Below are 10986 nucleotides of genomic sequence, written 5' to 3'. Positions count from 1 at the left end.
TGGATCCCTACAGGTGAGACCCTTAATGCTTGTATATTTTGTAACATATTGAACTTATATGTTTGTGATCAAAAGTGGTAAGTCAACTACTTATCATGTTAAAGTTGTTAATGAATGTGAAATACCTAAGTTATATGCTTTGAAGTCAATATTTGTATGATATTCTCAAGGGTCGTCATTTTTATTTGTCATTTTTATTTATGTTGCTTGAGGACAAGTAATGAATTAAGTGTGGGGGAATTTGATTTGTCGTAATTCGGTGTAGCAGATTAAACTAGTTTTTGCATTTAAGGAGCTTGAATACAAGCATTTTTTTATATGTTTTAGTTAAGTTTTCTTAGTTTTATTTAGATTCAACAAAATGTGCAAATTGAGTCTTTTATTGATTGTAAGGGCCGAATGAAGCCTAAGGGTGAGCTAACGCACTTTGTGAGTGTGTAGGAGACCATTAGAAAGCGTACTAAACGAATACTGGTCGCTATGTTGCAACATGGATGATTATATGTCGCAATATAGGGAACATAATAGAAAAAGCTCAAGTCTGCCTTTGATGTCGCGACACGAACTAAGGGTGTCACGACGTACCACTGAAGACATCTCAAGGAGGAGTATTTTGTCACCTCTGTCGCGACACAGGTCCTAGTGTGTCCCGACATCGACTCTGTGACGAAAATAAAACACGAAACATGGACGTTTTGGTCTGCACAATCAAACTTTAAACTTGAGAATGTTAGCTAACCTAGGGTTAAGGACGACGACCACCTAAAAGATATAAATAGGCTCCTTCATCACATGTTATGCATACCATTCCTTTAGCCTAAATTCTCTTTGTAAAATTTAGTTTAGTTTTCTTTCATTCTAAGGTTTTAGATTTCTTTCTGTTATTCTTATTGATTTCAAGAGATTTAAATTGTGGAAGCATTCAAACTTTCGGGATTCGCAATTAATCTCAATACAATCAGGCTCTTTCATTTACTTTATCTTGTCTATTTAATTAACATGCTTTCTCTTTATATCGATTTCATATTGTCTGTGAAAGCCACAAGGAACTAATCCCTCTATAGGGGATTAACAAGTGGATGTATGATTTATTAACTATTTTATAGAGTTACTCAACGGATGAGTTGTTCGGGAAAGGAAGAATGTGAAACAAACCCTAGGCTTGACAAACCGGGAAGTCATCAATGTGGCAATTAACCCAAAATTGGTATTTCCCATTCGTGAACACCTTCACCCCAAGCCAGTTTGGGCTACGAGGTTGGAAGATAATTAGTTCTTGCTGACTTGTTATGTTAGTAGAAGATCAGAAGGTCCTACTAGGGTAGTGACTAGTTGATTGGCGAGGAACCCAAAGCAACAATTGATGGGGATTACCGAAGCGAGCTAATCACCCATAATCGAGATTTGATTTATTCTACTATTCTATCTCTTGAATTTTATTTCTTTTATGTTATTTTATTTTATTATTATAAAAACCTTAATAAATCCTTTTTCTGTTCTTGTACTATAATTTATTGAAAGTACTAATTTGATCTTTTAGTGTTTAGGTTAGAATTGATCTAGCACTCGCCTTCCTTGGGTACAATCCTCGGAGTACTCACCTACTTCGTTGTAAAAATTATATTACAAATTGACCCGTATACTTGCAGATATTGCCTCATATTTTTATATCTTATTGCAGTATTCACATTCTTGATGTTAGCACGTCTGGAGGCGGTCAGTTCTCCTAAGGAAAGGAAACATCTCTTTCTTTTCGTATTTCCTATAGGGGGTTCTACTATTAGAATTTCTGGATTACAACAATTTCCTACATGGATACTTTGTTCTTAACATGCCTAACCCATGGCTAATCGGACTATGTATCAATACTTAACAAAAATAATAATACATTAATAAAGACAGTTAAACCAGAACTAGGAAATAATGTAAACAAATTTGGAAATTTCCAAAACTTAGAATTACACATTCCTAATGCCTTTTGGAATAGGGAAAAACATGAAGTAACATTACCATATGAAAATGATTTTGATGAAAGACAAATTCCAACAAAAGCGAGACCAATATAGATGAACAAATAAATGGAAGAATTTTGTAAAAAAGAAATACAAGACATTCTCAATAAAAAAATTAATCAGAAAGAGCAACTCTCCTTGGAGTTGTTCAATGTTTTATGTGATGAAAAATGCAGAATTCAAAAGAGGAGCATGATTTTTCTTAAGCCTTTCCTACAAAAGCTTACATAATTTGCTAAGATCAGGATAAAAACTATAACATAATTAAAGCTACTTAAGAATCTTTGTAGTTGGACTTTATCAAGGATTTGATTTGAAAATTTGTTGGCAAATTCTATAGATCTTTCTATTGGAATAATGGTCCGTTGGGTTACATAATAACCTAAAAACCTTAATCTAGTTTTAAAAAAACTAATATTGAATTTAGATACTACTAAACCATTATTATTATTATTTATTATAAATTTGACAAAATGGATAAGTATTTGAAGTGTTTTTCTAATTTTTTAGAAAACTCTAGTACATCATCAATGTATATTATTGTAAATTGAGAATATGGATAAAAAATATCATTATTCTTTGGAATTCAATGGAGCATTTTTTAGTAGTGGATTCTAGTAGAATTTTATTAATCTTTTGTTCTATTTCTTTATCTAGATTTAAATTATTAATCTTTCTCTTAATCTTGTAATATTTTGAGACGTGTCCTAGTTTTTCATATCTATAAAATTTTATTGTTTTATCTATTTTGATTTTTGTTGTTTATTTTCTTTTTAATATTTCCTATATTTTGGCTTTTTATAATATTCTGACATATTCTTTCTTCTATTTTTTGATTTTACAGGACAACTTGTTTTTAAGGAAGAAGACTCACTTCTAATGTCAAATTGTCGGCAAAATGATCTCAATTCCTTCCTGCATTGCTATATTTATTTTTTAAGTTGTTTTTGCAATTTTAAATATTGTCAGATTTTTAATTCTTCCTTTTGAGTGAAATTAATTAGTTCACCATATGTAAGTTTTTCATGGGAATAATACCTTAAATGCCAAGATTAGTCATTGATTACAAATCTCTCAATAATTTTAATCTAATATTTAAAAACCCTAATTTATGGAAATAGGGTTCCAAAATTATTTTTTTCGGCACCACTAAAAATTGGACTGTTATAAAAATAGAATAAAATGGTTGATTGGACTAGGAATCAATCAAGATATTGGTCTCAAGAGAGGGGTTAAATTAGTAGACTTATGAATCACTCAAAATCAATTGAACTTATTTTCTCTATTTTTAAATATTTTTATAAATTTTTTAATAATTTATTTAATTAAATAAAATGATTTGATGGAATTGAACTGAAAATTAGTCATCATCATTGGATTCTCAAAATCTTGGTTACTATTTCCCTAACGATTGAATCAAAACCAGTAGGTGGCCATATTAAATTTTCTGTTTTAGACTGAAAGGCCAAACTCCTTTCAATCTTGCCTATGAACTTTGTTTTGATTCAAAGCCTATGAGCTTAATAGAGTCTTCTTTTAAGGCATTATTAGTATACTATATACTTACCATATAATGGATCTGCACATGAGAAACTTCTGCCCAGTCATAAACTAACCTAACTTGAATTTGATTGGAACATGTTGGCCCCTGCTTTGACTGTTCCCCCACAAAAGTCTCACTTTTTGCTCCATTGGCTCCTGGTTTTAGGGCATCCTAGTTCCCTTCCCCACTTGATCTTCCTTTTTTCTAATTCCCCAAACTACCCACACCCTTCAATAATGGGCTCCTCAATTTTTCTCAAAACGTTGCCAACTTTCTGAGGTCAAAACCGTCTTTTCAATAAAAACCGTGTAGGTTCATCAAAAACCAGGTGGAAAATTGATCTAGCCAACACTTCTCTCCTCTCTTTACCTTGTCTGTAAGCAATTTGAGTGAAGTTTCTACCATATTTCTGCTTTAATTATTAGAGATGCAAAAACCAAAAAACAATGAATGAATGTTATGTTAGCTAAATTGTTTTCCTTTAAACGTGTACTTAAGAATCCGTAGTTTCCTGAAAACATAACAGGAAAAAAAAAATTCTGCTTCATATATATAAGAAGGGAAAAGAAAAAAAAGAGAAAGAAAGCTTAGCGTACAAAGTAAGTTGGCATTTGTTTTCCTCATTCAATTCAATCTTAACTTGCCTATACATTTCTGAATTCTTATAAAAATTTCTCATTTCACTCTTTTTAAAAAAAAACTGGTTTGTTTGATTTTTTTTTCCTGCTACTTTTTTTGCTGGAAAACTTTATCGGTGGTGTGGGGTAACAATAACATGATTCATTATTGACTTTAATGCCTTTTCATTTGATTTTGCTTTGAAGTTTGTCAAAAGGTTTTTTCTTTCCCACAAAAGGTTCTTTCTTTCTCAGTAAGAACCTTCTTTTCTTGCTCAGTATTTTGGTGATGCAATTAGTAATTCCTCCTTGTTTCCCACATTTCAGCTTTCTCTTACATTGCAAGAAATCTTTTGTTAAGACTTCATCATCTTCTTCATCTTTAATTCCATTTTATTTGTTCCTTGCCTATAGCCAGGTCGCTCCCATCTATTTATTTTTCTTCGTTTTATTAGCTCTATATTAGTAGCTGAATATGTCACTGGTTCACTCTTTTGGCCTTGAGGATCATCTTGTTTCGCTTTCTTTTTCTCTAGTTTCTTGTTGTTTAGTTACTTTTTTCAGAATTTGGGATCTGGATGGTTCTCAGATTTAGTAGTTTGCTCTTGCTGATCTTAAGAATTATTTTATTTTATAGAGAGAAAAGGAGAGTGAAAGAGGGAGATCATGGCAGCGGGAGGAGCTCCAGCAAAAGCAGTTGAGCCACAACCACATCCACCGAAAGAACAGTTGCCCAACATTTCTTATTGCATTACGAGTCCACCTCCATGGCGTAAGTTCCATCTAACCTGCTCTTCTTTTTTTCCCCCTTTTATTGGTTTTGTGAGAGCTTAGATTCCAAATTCTATGTTCAGTATATCAGGTATTATATTAGATTTTTGGTTGCTTTACGGTATGATTCTTGTGAATCCCAGGGGATGTTTTAGGTAGACTTTGGTGTTAGTCACTGTTTTGGAGTATATACTTCTCTAACTTTTTTAGCTGAAAGTAGCTTTTTTGGGTTCTTTCGGTTTAATACCCCTTTTTTGGAAAAGTGAAAAGCCACTCTTCCCCCCCCTAAAAAAAACTTACTTTTAATGTGTGTGTGTGTGTGTATATATATATATTTAAAAAAAAATTGTTTTTCTCTGTGTATCTGTGGTAATTAAGGATGGTACTTCTAGTCATATGATTATTGATTTGATTAGAGTTAATCTGAGGCCAACTTCTATTTGCTAATTGGCTTTCTTTTGGTTTAATTTTGCTTAGCATTTCCCTCTACTTTTTGGTCCTTCTATTTGTCTTTAACCTTTACTTCCTTCTCAATCCTTGCTGTCATCAATTTCTGTGGGATCTTCCTATTTCTACTTCAGGCATTTTAGGAATTTTCATTTATTATCTTGATGTGGATCGAAGACTTGAAATTCCTATTGTGTTTATGCATTCACTTTGCAATTATGTGATTAACTGCTATTATCATTGGCATTTGTTGGCTGGTAGGAAATAATTGCAACTAATCTCTTGACATTTTGGTCTGGTATTTGATGCAGCCGAGGCTATCCTTCTTGGTTTTCAGCATTATCTTGTGATGCTTGGCACAATAGTGATCATTCCCTCTTCTCTTGTTCCCCAGATGGGAGGTGGAAATGTAGGGCCCCCAAAAATGAAAAATTAATCAAACATGAAGAATCAACAATGTTTACTTAGTTTGATTACTATGGTAATTTGGGCGGACATAATAATTTCAATCATGTTATTGCAATGGCATTTATAGGAGGAGAAAGCAAAGGTGATCCAGACACTACTCTTTGTTGCTGGTTTGAACACATTGTTGCAGTCACTGTTTGGGTCTAGATTGCCTGCTGTGATTGGAGGGTCCTATACCTTTGTCCCAACAACAATTTCTATAATCCTTGCTGGTCGGTTCAGTGACACTTCAGATCCTGTTGAGGTTTTGTGATCTAAACTCCGATTTACTATAATTGGCCTGTTTGGAATTGCCAAAGTTGCTTATAAATTTGGAGAAGCTAGCACTTACCAAATTGGAATAAGGGATACAATTTCTATCTAGCTTGAATATTACTAAGGTGATACCATATGGCTTCACTCTTCAACATTCTATTGAAAGAATAGCATAAAGATTTAGAATGCATTCCCTTTTTTCTTAATAGGAGTTTACAACCTTTTCTCATTCTAATGTGATACTATGTACTAGATGCTTTTTGTACTTTATTTCTTGAAAAACATATTTACAGACAAATGAGTAATTAAGTTCTCCGGTTTGAACACTAACATTCTGTATTTGGTGTTTTTATTGGTTTGTTTAAATAATGTGTTTTGATGCCTTTCAGAGATTTAAAAGGATAATGCGGGCAATTCAGGGTTCCCTCATTGTTGCTTCAACTCTTCAGATTGTCCTTGGCTTCAGTGGCCTTTGGCGTAATGTTACTAGGTTAGTTGACTAGTGCTTAAATATTTCAGGGGAAGCTTGACCAGCTTGTCTATATTTGTCTATCCTTCCAAGTAATTTGGAATTAGGTTGATTTTATGCTTGTCTTACATGTTTAATGATAGTTGTTGTTAGTGGATTCAGTTTCTAAATTATAGGTTCTTGGACCGATACTTGCTTCATGATTCACATGAATGTTTGCTATAGATCCAGAACATAGTCAGATATTATAGTGTGACTTTTTTAGTTAACTTAATCTAATCATACATGCTTTATTTTTCCATTGTTTCAGGTTTTGAAGTCCACTTTCAGTTGTTCCTTTGGTATCCCTAGTTGGTTTTGGGCTTTATGAGTTTGGGTTTCCTGGGGTAAGTCTGCTTTATATGATACACTATGTGAACGGATAGCCTGACATGGTTTTATATCATCAGCACTATGGATGTTGACTATTGTTTCAATTAATAGGTTGCCAAATGTGTGGAGATTGGACTGCCTCAGTTGATTCTTGTAGTATTTGTCTCTCAGGTACTTTCAATAATTTTCAGGACCTGCTGTCATCCATTTTATAGTTACAGTATTGCATATTTGTGACTTTTGATTTCAGTTGACTTCAGAACTAACTTCTATCGAATAATCATTGTTTGTCTTGTGTTTATTTGCAGTACATGCCTCATGTGATAAAATCTGGGAAACATGTGTTTGATCGTTTTGCTGTCATATTTACAGTGGTGATTGTTTGGATTTATGCTCATTTACTCACTGTGGGTGGTGCTTATAATGGTAAAGCACAAAAAACACAATTAAGCTGCCGCACTGACCGTGCTGGTCTAATAGATGCTGCTCCATGGTGAGTTCATGCAGCATCTTTAGTGCAGTTGCCCTCTTCGTGTTTCTTAATTGGTATTTCATGCATGATTTAACCTATTAATTATTTATTTCGGGATGAGGTACATATGAAGAACTTTTGCTACTATGGCACATTTTCTTAAATCATAGGGCTACACTAGCAATTGAACGGTTGAGGTCACCCATTTAAATTAGGTGCAAACTGATTTGCAAGACTGATATTTATATTTCCCATCTGAGGAAAATTCTGCTTTTACCAATTAGTTATCTTGGTACATGTTGGATCAAGTTTTGAATGTAGTGAATCTGAGACAACTTGCTTTCTATAATTAATTTGTAATTGGTTTAGAAGTGTCTAAAAGTTTTGGTCGTGGGTTTGCTTCACTAGTTAAATGGTACTATGACTTGAATAATGAAAATGAAAGGCGCCTTTGGACTCGATGTTTGATGACAAACTTATGATTTCTTTTACCATAATGTGATATCATTTGTCAAGAATGGCATAGTTATAAGTTGTTCCTTACTAGAATTAGCAGTGTGCAGGATAAGAGTTCCTTATCCCTTTCAATGGGGAGCACCTTCATTTGATGCTGGTGAAGCCTTTGCTATGATGATGGCTTCTTTTGTTGCTCTTGTAGAGGTTTGTTTTCTTCTATTACTTTTGAAGTATATTAACCTTTCTAATGCATCCTTCTAATTCTGATTTTTGCTAACTCAAAATCTGAATTGAGTGTCCATTTTCATCATTTTTGTTTTTTCTGAAGCACCTATATTGAACACCATGTCTGAGACATTTTCAGACATGGGTATGGGGATGTGATCCTTCAAGGATCCTCCAATTACATAGAAAAACATAGTAAACCTAAAACATACATGTGCTGGACACATTGCCCATATATGATGCTCACATCCAAGTCCGAATAGCTTAAGCTGATTTCTTATTGCCATCCTTTTCCTTTTATGTCATTTCTTATTGACTCTCCTCCACTGCTATGTATTTCAACTCTAGTATGAACTGGCTCAAAGCTTCTTTTTGTTTTCATCCCCAGGGGTAAAATATCGCATTTTTCAGTTTCCTTTGGGCAGTTTTATTGTTCTAATTTTCTGTTTAAACATGCACAAAAGCAAATTTTTATTAATTTTAGGAAATTAATAGTTAACTGCAATGTTATTCAATAATTAGTACTAACTTTGTTCCTGTTCAATGTCATGACCAGTCCACGGGGGCTTTTATTGCGGTGTCAAGATATGCTAGCGCAACTCCAATGCCACCATCTATTCTTAGCCGTGGTGTTGGTTGGCAGGTAGTTTGATAAAGCTTGTACTATGATGTGAAGATATCTGTGTGATTAATATAATTAATTAAATTGGCTGTCTTATACTTCATGATCACATGGAATTGCCTCACTGCTAACCTTATGCCTAAAATTACATATATTCATATGCATTCAGTTATCATCATTGTTGCAGGAGAGAGAATCTGCATTTCTATTTAACATCTGGAAATTGCTTATCAGTTCTCTGAAACTTCAGTTCCATGTTAATATTGAATTCTTATCTTTTGCTAAGTAACGTTTTCTTTTGCCTGCTTTAGGGTGTTGCGATTTTGCTCTCAGGGTTGTTTGGAACTGTCAATGGATCCTCGGTATCTGTGTAAGGCTCTGACTAGCTATGAATGTTACTGTGGTACCTTTTATTTCCCTCTTCAATAGATAAAAGTAGAAAAGGATTTGATTACTGACTTTGGTTTTGTTATAGAGAAAATGCTGGTCTTTTAGCCTTAACACGAGTTGGCAGCCGAAGGGTTGTCCAAATCTCAGCTGGATTTATGATTTTCTTCTCCATTCTTGGTAATTTGCAGATTTATGAGATTTTTCTCTATTTAGACCTTGTGCTTTTTTTCCATATTTAGTTGACTTTTTTAATTAACATGCAGGAAAATTCGGAGCCGTCTTTGCTTCAATTCCAGCACCCATTATTGCTGCTTTGTACTGCCTATTCTTTGCTTATGTTGGTATGGGTCCAATTTGAGCTGTTTATGAGAAAACATGTCCTATGATTTAATAAGCTCTTTCAAGTATTTAAGTACACTATTTCCTCGCATTTCTGCAGGTGCTGGAGGTCTTAGTTTTCTTCAGTTCTGCAACCTGAACAGCTTCCGTACGAAGTTTATATTAGGCTTCTCTGTTTTTATGGGCTTATCCGTGCCACAGTACTTCAATGAGTATACTGCAATCAATGGCTATGGTCCTGTTCACACAGGCGCAAGATGGGTATTCATGCTAAATCTCTTCTAAAACTTTTTAATCTTGAATAACCTACTGTTACAATCGCCTTATGACTAGGATTTTATGCCTGCCTTGAACAGTTCAACGACATTGTAAATGTGCCTTTATCATCCGAAGCATTTGTGGCGGGTTGCTTGGCATATTTCCTTGATAACACTTTACATCGAAAGGACAACGCAATCAGGAAGGACAGAGGTAAGCATTGGTGGGACAAATTCCGGTCATTTAAGGGCGATTCAAGGAGTGAAGAATTCTATTCCCTCCCCTTCAATCTAAACAAATATTTCCCATCTGTGTGATGATATCAAGTAATTTATCCCTTTTGTGGATCACATCGTACTATCACCAACCATTGCTTCCCTGTTGTGAATTGTATTACCACACGCTATAGCCGTACAACATAGTGTTTCCCTTAATAGGAGACTTTAGAATATTTATTGAATTGTTTCGTTTTGTTAATTTCTGCTGTAAATCTTATGGAGACATGCGGATTTGAAGTAGCAATGAAGCAGTTTTAATGCCCGTCTTGTTTGATGTGCGCTTTTACAAGTGTTTACTGCACTCATTCACTCGCTCAGCCGCTCCTTGTATTCACTTACATTTGACTTTCCAACGCCATCTACGAATCTGATGGCACAATCTGCATCATTGTTTTTATTTTTTGGTATTAAGATAATTACAGCATATAGTACAATTAGTTAAGGTGTCCGGTCTTTGGTGGTGGATTGCTGCAGCTTGTCGTGCTGGTCGGAGTACTGTAGTTGTAAGAGGATGCAGGCTAGACTTGAGGCCGATGCGGATGGTTGTCCGCATTATCTTGATGTTTGACAAGCTGGGCTCTAGCTTCCAATGTACCTGAATTCAGAATTCGAAGATTGCCTCCCATTTCTGGTTCGACTGAGAAATATGGGCGTGGTAGATCCTCAATATTGAATTCATCCGACTTGATAGTACCCATTTTTGGAACGTCTAGTGCCAAAGTCACGGAATAGGTAAGTCACCAATCCCTAAAACGGACTATGTAATGTACTTTTTCTGCTGGGTTGGGGGGGCATTTTACTAGAGGTTTATATTGTATCAGTCTACCCTTGTGTGCGTGATTCCTGTTGAAGCATAAAGTTTGCCTACTACCAAACGAGCAAATAGTACTTGGCTGTGAATTCTGGATGTGTTCTTGTAATAGGATGCCAGGAATATGGGAGGTCTGTAGCTTTCAAGTACTATCGCTGCGTCGTATGTTGATGTGTGTTGA

The 10986-nt window shown here is 34.6% G+C and overlaps 1 pseudogene; it reads left to right on the top strand.

Moving 5' to 3' along the window:
• The first annotated feature begins 4410 nt into the window (after positions 1 to 4410).
• On the top strand, positions 4411 to 10256 carry LOC107949698 (nucleobase-ascorbate transporter 6-like; annotated as a pseudogene).
• The last annotated feature ends 730 nt before the right edge of the window (positions 10257 to 10986 follow it).

The sequence above is a fragment of the Gossypium hirsutum genome, chromosome D03 (genome assembly GCF_007990345.1).
Source record: "Gossypium hirsutum isolate 1008001.06 chromosome D03, Gossypium_hirsutum_v2.1, whole genome shotgun sequence".
NCBI lineage: Eukaryota > Viridiplantae > Streptophyta > Magnoliopsida > Malvales > Malvaceae > Gossypium > Gossypium hirsutum.
This window is presented reverse-complemented; position numbering and strand designations above follow the sequence as displayed.